This window comes from Amphiura filiformis, chromosome 14 (genome assembly GCF_039555335.1).
Source record: "Amphiura filiformis chromosome 14, Afil_fr2py, whole genome shotgun sequence".
Classification (NCBI taxonomy): Eukaryota; Metazoa; Echinodermata; class Ophiuroidea; order Amphilepidida; family Amphiuridae; genus Amphiura; species Amphiura filiformis.
This window is the reverse complement of record NC_092641.1, coordinates 66,362,227-66,371,666: the sequence shown is the minus strand read 5'-3', so window position 1 is coordinate 66,371,666 and position 9,440 is coordinate 66,362,227.

Genomic DNA, 9,440 nt, shown 5'->3' with positions numbered 1-9,440 from the left:
ATATTGAATATTGTTGAATTTTGTTATGCAGGGCCTAGGGTATATGATGGATAGTATAGAAGATACAAATAAGTAAGCTCCCCCTAGTCATCTATACACTCATTCTTGTCACACGACGAATTTCGACAAAGTCATGTAAACGTAATTTCGTTTTTCACCCGACCTCCGTCCACAAACAATCCTGAAATGTTGAAAACCTGGGGTCAGCGCACTCATGCCAGTTTATCCTAAGGTATACTTTGGGTCTTTTGTAGCCAACCCTGTGGCTAAGAGAGGCTAATACAAAAAAATCATACCCTCCTTTCATATCAAACAATTCCAAGAAATTGACAGGCCTGTTAAATCAAGGGTAAGATCGATCGTTATTCTTCATGAGACGGGCGCGGGCACAGCCCATTTTTATGTTATTAATTCTGCTAAAAATAGTAATTAATAAATAACAAAATTACGTCATAATTATGACTTTAAATCGGCCATAGAACTCTATTTTAAATAGCCATTGGGGTTTCTTTCACTTTACCTTGCTAGGAACCCTTCCCAGCAGTTAGGCATATTACAATAAATATTATTTCATTCAGCATTATGGGTAAACACTAACAAAATGATGTAGGCCTAAATCGTACATTATTGCTTTAAACTGCCCAACAACGATGAACCACGAGTTAAAAGTCGCCTAATTGGGCTACCATATCGCGGGGTTGGCAACTCGGGTTGCAAATACACTTCTGACCTTCAACACAATCATGTCTTTCGAATTTATTCCTTTCTCTGCTGAGCAGAATTGAAATTCGTTAATTAATGTTTTTTATCAGAGATAATGGAGAAAAATAGGGAATTCCAGCAACCATTATACCTTTGCTTCATTGACTACTCAAAGGCATTTGATTGTGTGCGGCATAGGCAGCTGTGGAGAATAATGAAAGAAATGGGGTTCTCCGAGCATGTGACTGACCTGATTTGCTCATTATATCACAACCAAGAAGCCACCGTTAGAACAGAGAGTGGAGACAGTGAGTGGTTCACTATTGGCCAAGGCGTTCGTCAAGGATGCATTCTGTCACCGTACCTTTTCAACATATATGCAGAGTACATCATGAGGAGAGCATTTGTTGGTGTTACAGGTCAGGTGTCAGTTGGAGGACGAAAGATTAACAACCTCAGATACGCTGACGACACCACCCTTATTGCAAAGTCATCAGATGAGCTTCAGGACCTTATAGACAGAGTAAAAGCAAATAGTGAGGAATTTGGGCTGCATCTCAATGTCAAGAAAACAAAGATAATGATCTGTGGAGGAGATACAAATCAGCAAGTGAAGGTGAATGGAGAAGATGTGGAACAAGTTGACACTTTCAACTTTCTGGGATCACTAATAGACAATGCAGGGGCAGTTCCCAGGAAATCAGAAGACGCCTAGCCATGGCAAGATCATCGGCAATTGCGTTGACAGATATATGGAAAGACAGAGGTATTTCTAAAGCTACCAAGATTCATATTATGGATGCTCTGGTTTTCCCGATTGCCTTGTATGGCTGTGAAACGTGGGCGGTTGGAATGACAGATAAGAAAAAGATCATGGCGTTTGAAATGTGGTGCTGGCGGAAGATGCTGAGAATATCTTGGAAAGAACATAAGACCAACGAATTTGTAAGAAACCAAATTGGAGACCGTGCTTCCGTGTCCCAGAAAATAGATCGTTTTAAACTGGCGTATTTTGGCCACATTTCTAGAAGAGATGGTGACAGCATTGAGAAGATAATTATGCAAGGTCACATAGAAGGCAGTCGTAGAAGAGGTAGACAGAAGCTTAGATGGACTGATGGAATTAAACAATTAACAGGCCTTTCTCTCGTCGCAGCCCACCGTCTGGCTCAAGACAGAAGCTGCTGGAATACCATCATCAACAGGGTCACAAAGGGTCAGTCATGACCCATAGGACCACGACGACGATCAGAGATAGTCACCACAAAGATACTGAGCTGTGTTCTAATATTTGGTCACAATCAGTTAGCAGTGAAGCACATAAAGCAATTAGTGATTTCGTGATTGGGCAGTAGTTGTTTTGTTTGGTTGAAGGATTAGGTGTGCAAAGGTCGCTATGGACCACAATGGCCTCATTCCAGTGGCATATTATCAATAACCTCAATTGAACAATCATAGTGCAAAATTTGACCTTAAGTTGCAGAGTATGAGTTTTTGTACTCACATTTTTAAAGGTCATTCAATGAATGCACAAATGTATTGGGGTTAAAGAACTGTGCCCTGATAGATGAGCATGTTGTAGATTCTTCACACTGTAAACAACTAGTTCATGTGCAAACATGTTCAAAACATACATAATTAGAATGGTCAAATGTCACCGTCTATCGGGTTCTAAGAGGCGGTAAACTGCAGTTTAAACCATACCTGACCATACAAAGGTCACGATGTATTTGGTGTTTTATAAGTCCATTAATTTTGTATTTTAAACAAAGAATATACGCACAACATTTTATCCCGTGCACATCAGAAAACAATAATAAAATAAAATCCAAGCATATTGTGGTTTTATTTCTAAGCTGGGCATAATTTTAAGCAAAATAGTTACGAAGTAAATCTAGCAAGACTGAAATTAGAAGCTTTTTGCAAAGTCAAGCCAAATAATGGGGGACGCCGCCGTAGCGGGCGCTCCAAAAAAAGAAATATACGGCTTACTTAGGGACCGTTCACAAACACTTGTTAGGGGAGCCTGATGTAAAAAATTTCATCGTGGAAATTTTTGCCCCCCCTTTAAGATCTCAAAATTTCAGCCCCCCTTTTTTGGACATGAAAATTATGGGTCAACCCTAGACACAGACTTTAAGGTACATATTTCGAGGTGCATAACAAACACCAAATTGGTGTCATAACAAACACCAAATTGGTGTCGATGACCTGACATGCATGCATTCTTTTGTCGAGAGTTCATATGGTCTTTCAATTTGTGCCGAGTGTCCTTGGCAGACTTGACTATATGCTTCAGTGGTCATGAAAGGATTCAATAGATAACCTCTGCCCCACTAATCCCCAGCTATTGTCTGAAATTGCACCTCGGAAGATATATTATAACAATTCAGTCCCTCAAATGATAGTCATATAACGACCAAAAGATAAATGACTGACTATCATTGAGGACTGAGTTCCGCAGTCTAGGTCAACCCCATAGAAAAGCATAGCCTATCAACTCAAATTTCCGGGCCCCCATTTTGCATCAGCCCCCCCCCCCCACCCCTAACAAGTGTTTGTGAACGGTCCATTTTTTTGTAATTCCTCCTTTGTGCCAGAACATTTCTTTTTAAAGGGATTCTTATAGCAATATATTTTTTTAAACAACTAATTTATTTAGTGGTTTGCGCCCTTAACCTTAACCCGGAAGTTTATGAGACAGACTCAGACAGGTGATGAATCAATCACGACACTGATGTTGTTGTGTAGAATGTGTACACTTTGCTGCTGCTGTTTTCAATGTTTTTGAGGACGGTAAGGAACGGTTAATTAAAATGTTGTTTGCCATTTTTAACAAAGGTGATTGTCGTAGTGAGTATGTACTATATATTACAGCGTAATGTCAGCTTAAATAGCGTATGTTTTTTGGCATTATGATCAATCATCAATGCCAATGGCCATGATGGCGTCAAGTTTAAGCTTACTGAAGTTACTTTTGATCGAGAAATCTAGTTGAGTAGTTCGCAACACAAACTTAAATAACGGGCAAAACAGACACATCATTTATTGGTATGACATTTTCGTATTGGTGCTGCCCTATCTAAGTTTGCACTGAAGTGTATGCCATCTCAGTTTTGGTGCGCTGATGAGGATCATCATGTGTTAATAATGTATTTTTATTTATTCTAATCTGGATAAATAATGGGGTATTAATTACAATTACAAGCGTGACAGTTTAGACAAGAGGTACAAGAAGCTGTGTAATTAATATTATGACAAACATGCAACTATTTAAGCTACAGGAGCCTTGTATTTTTTAGTTCAACGTTGCACTAGCTTTTTGTATACCGGGTACACTTCATCCCATACCGTTGTGCAGAGCTACTACGGTATGGGTTCCTCGTACTACGAGAAATCTATCTACTATAACTGAACACCAAATTAAAAAGACTACGTTGCGTCTGACGTCCTGTCAACCAGACCAAAAATGCCGTACTGCGCAGGTCAGCAACCAATCACACCGCGCCATTGCCCTGACGTCAGACGTTTAACTAGTCTTTTTTATTAAGTCTTCAATATTATATCCAAGACGACACAATACTCAATAGTTACTGTGTGGATAGAAGATAGCATGTAGTGTGTGTATAAACTATAATGCGGCTGTCAGTTGCAGTCCTTGCCTCCCCCCCAGTACCCGGGGATAGCGGGGACGTAATTTTGGAAAACTGTTACAAACGAACATGACGAAACGTGTAACAGTCCCGGTGGGGCGGGGCAATATTTTCTTGTACATCCTGGGCAAGTCCCTGCCCCCTAACCCCAGATCAACCACCAGAAAGATCACAAAACGTGTATGAATTGAATTCTGAGATTCAAATGATAATCAAAGAACCTGGCTGCCCCACTAACAAAACTGTTCCATTTCATTGACACTGAATGTACATAATTTCGATCAGCAGTCTGGGCATGCGCACATTGAAATTTGCATAGCTAATGAGCTTCGCCAACATGCAGAATGGCGCACACCATACGTTTTACCATTGAATTATCATCCACAACAACCATTTGATCCATGCATATTGATCGTGCTTAATCACTTCCTGGTACTAGTGCTTGTACTAGCTGAATTCCGCACCAAAAGTAAAATACGACTCTCAACTTCATACTTTTAAAAGACGTACCCGATTGCTGAAAAAAACCTGTGCTATACTTATATGATAGGAAGCAATCCAAAATCGACCATTTAATTTACTTAAATTTTGCAATCCGGAGTTCCGAGCTGCAAAACTGACTCGAAACAGCGATGAAAAAGCTGCTGTAACTTTGGTAATATTTGTCCAAATTCGCCGGGGTAAAAAGTATCTTGATCAAAACATACATGTATAGTGCTGGCTGCTGGGATCACATGTACAAGATAAGACGACACCGGAAGGGTATAGTCATTGGTTTGCAATGGGAAGTCAATGTTTGCCAATCGGGATATCGATTGATTCGCCTAGCGCTCAGATCTTCCTGAAACAGCATGTGATCAATGATGTCATAATGAGCGGCGCTGTTTATTACAACTTGCCTTATTTGGACAACAAGCTACCATATTTGAATACGATAGATAATTTATGTCTGTTGAAATTCCCTACACAGTTTTGTATGTGTTCCCTGGTAAATGGATCACAACAGATCAGTGTTTCCCCCGCTTTACGACCTGCACAGTTGAGAGTATTCTTTTATTATGTCCTGGGTAGATCCCCGTATCATCCCCGTATAAGTCCCGGCTATATCCCGGCAGTGCAGGGACCCAATGAGCTGTTACATCCTTGGCTAAGAGTGACCCCGTTATTGCCAGGGTCCGGGGGAGGGGGTTGGAAATGACAGGCACATAACTACCGTACTTCAGTCACTCAATCGTCACCAATTTTCAAAAAACAATTCTTTGTGAAGTTTAATGTTTTTAAGGGGGTACTACACCCTTCGATAAATTTGTGTCTATTTTTGCATTTTTCTCAAAAACTAATGACACAGTGGTAGCAAAAATTATGTATATTATAGGGGCAAGGAATCCAATTACTACACTGGAATTTCAGTGACCCAAGACAAGCGGTTTGTTATTTATGATAAGAAATAAGGTACCACTAAGATGTACCTCGTTTCCTATCATATATACTGAACCGCTTGTCATGAGTCACTGAAATTTCAGTGTAGTAATTGATTCCTTGCCCCAATAATATACATAACTTTTGTTACCAGTGTGTTATTATTTTTGAGAAAATGAAAAATAGTCACAATTTACCACAGGTGTAGTACCCCTTAAAACTTAATTACCGAAATTTTGTGATGACTTTTAAATCTGTCTTCAGAGCAAAGTTTGTTAATTTTTAAGATGTTTTAACCATGTTAACAATTCGCTGATGAGTCATTTGAGCCACTTTTTCTGGCGCTATACCCGTCGTGATCGGCATTGTTTACTTCCAAATTTCCATTGCTTTACATGGTGTCATGCTTCACTTTTCATTCTGGATCATTTTGAGATAGCTCCACGTTCTATCCTGATATCCATCGTCGGTTATCAGTGGCCTGGATTGAGGATAGACTTTTTGATCAAAAGTTACTCCATCATTCATATCATCTATCATGATGTCCATCTGATCAGTCAAAATAAAAAATACTTATATGCAGTCATAGGACTGTATTAAGTGTGGCTCACGCATGCAATGTACGTAGTATTGCAGCGTGGTAAAGCCAGTCTCTCTCGCAACTATAAAGTAATGGTCGTTTTTTACTCTGTTCAAAACGTGACATGTACACCAAATACAGCCACTGAAATTTAAGGAGCTTTTCTTAACTTTGCACCATTAAGTGTTTATTTTATTTGGATGGGTGCTACATGGTTTTTATGTGACATTGTTTTGAAGTCTTGCTACTTTTTGACAAAGTTCTTTTCATGCATACATGTATTAGAATTTGTAGGTCTGCAAAAGGCTCTCCCCTATTGAAATCTAGATACCATTTTTACAAAAATAAATAAATAAAACTGAAATTTTTTCTTTAAATTAATTTATTGTTTGTATTTATTTATTGTTGATATTTTAGATGCCATGGTGATGTAGCCATCAGAAATGACCAGCAGACTCTTCCACAACGACACAAGTCACTGATACATCAACTCATCATACTTAGGTCATAAAGAACCATCAAACACCATGTGGGTGGGAAAGAGATCCATCCTAACATTATTTTCCACTTTAACCTTTGTGCAATTTGACTTGAGTCATGAAACTAAAATATACTCATTGAAACTAAGGACTTCAGCACAGGCTAGTAGTAGTATAGATGGTGCTGTTCAGGTGAGGAGGAGGAGGAGTGTAGGTGCATCAGATAATGGTGATGTGAGGTGGAAGTATTCTAGGAATAACCTGAGAGGGAGAGCTGGACAGGGATACTACATAGAAATGAGCATAGGAACACCCAAGCAGAATGTAAGTAAAAAAAATGAAAATAACATATGAATACATGAATTAAAAACCCACCCAAGTCCATGGGAAGTGATTTTGAAAAAAAAAAAAACAGTGTACCATTTAAATTCCTTCAGTTAGATTGACCTGGTCAATGTGGTAAGTTTTACGTGCAAATGATCCGAGTGGATTTACCTGTATTAGGTATGACGATTAGCATTTCAGGGACTTCGTGGGGGTTCATTTTAAATGCTGGACTTGGGTGTTTGTTTTTTTCAATCTTATACAAAGACAACAATGTTAGAATGAGATTACCACTAGTAAGATAATATAAAATAAAGCACACAGGTATGTATAATGTTGATAAGCATACTACCATGTAATATAAACCACACACTTTCCTTGATTAAGCCCATTTTTTCCAAAAGTCATGAATGTGTTACAAGTGCACTTTTATACATACTGGATTTCAATCAATGTGTTACAAGACTCAAATCCTGGACTTGAGTGGTTCTTTCATACATGTTATTTTTCACATGCTCAATAGACACAGAGGATGATTTTGAGTTGTTCCTTCATATGCATACACGTAACAGGCCTATGTATAGCAACAATTTCCCATGCTTAACTCAATTTGGCCAAAGTATGGACTTGGATGGGTTTTGTATTCATATATTCATATCCTTATTGAAATGGTAAGAGCTCTATTTCACTGCAAGCTACAGTCTGTACGGTTACGGCATTCTGTGTATCTGCGGATACTCATGCTCAAGGGGGGGGGTGTATATTGTATAGATTTCAACTGGAATATAACTTGAAAATATACTTGTAGTCCATTGGTCGATCTTTTCATGTTTTATTCCCAATATTTAGACTATTTAAAAAAAAATTAAGACAAAAAATATTACATTTGAATTTAAGAGATGTGAAGAATAAGGTGCAACACAGAACTGTATTTATGTGACAATACAACAGGTCTATGGGTGCCCATATTATGACCACAGGAGGAAACCGATTCTAAAATGTTTGCCGAGCTGTGGACATACTGTCACTAATACACACAGATACCACATTTGGGGAGGATGTGCAATATTGGTTCACATATCCTGCCCACACACCACCTACATGTGACCTAATCTGATCCACTCGGGCTAACTCAAATTTGAGTTACTACTTGCTCAGTACCTAGACTTACTGATGTTGAATCCATTTTCTTATGTTTTTTATTGTTTTCTCATCACATTTTGCCTATCTCAGTTTCATTATTGCAGACTTTAGCCTGATTGGACTAGATATGGTCACATGATACACAAAATGGATAAAACATAACACCTGTCACACATCAAGTTCTCACTACCGGTAATCCCGATTCCAGAAACATACAGTGCTTTTTTTGGATTAAAAATAATACTGTTTCGTCAATTTAAACATGGCCCATAATCCTTTTAAGTTAGTACTAATTGACAATGAAAGTGTTAATTTTAATATTTTTGAAAATTGAAGGAATGTTTCCAAAGTTCGTTTGTTTTAAAGATTAACCCACTATTATAGTCCGCATACCTTCCTTGAGTCAGTAAAGTAAAACCAGATTTTGAGATTTCTTTAAAACAGTAAATTTTTGCATGAATCTGTCATGCTAGTTGGATTCTTTGCATCAATTCCTTTCTGAAAATGTATATACTTTTATATACTTCATATATATCATTACGTTTTTACAATCAAAACAGTATTATTACTGACTTGAGGAAGGTATACAGACTATAACTGAAAGTGGTTTTGCATTATGATTAATTTTGTTGGCAGAACACTTTATGTCCAGTTACGTAGTGCACATTTGTTTTGATAATTTCACTTATTTATTTTTGCAAAACATTGTAACTTGGAGAGATACAATGTTTTGCCACAAAACTGTTAACTAGTTTTTTTGGAGCAGCTGCCTGTGAGATACATAAGCCCTTAATTGATTATGATAATGTGACATTTATTTTGACATTTAATGGAAAATAGATTAAATCTATATAAATAGATTAAAGCCAGATGTTGTATCAGCTAATTACAGTGTTTTGCCAGAAAGTATACAAAATTGAATTTTTGGCAAAACACTGTGAAATAATCATGTGACCCTAAACTCAATTTTAAGAAGAATACAAAAATATCCCACATATTTATATTTTACTTACAAGTGAATAATTTTAAAAATACAAACAATTTGAACTTTAAAGGTGAACCTCATTGAAAATAAAGTTATATATCAATGGAAAGCTTATGATGTCAGGAAGCAGAAAAGAATATTTTTTATTTGCATAG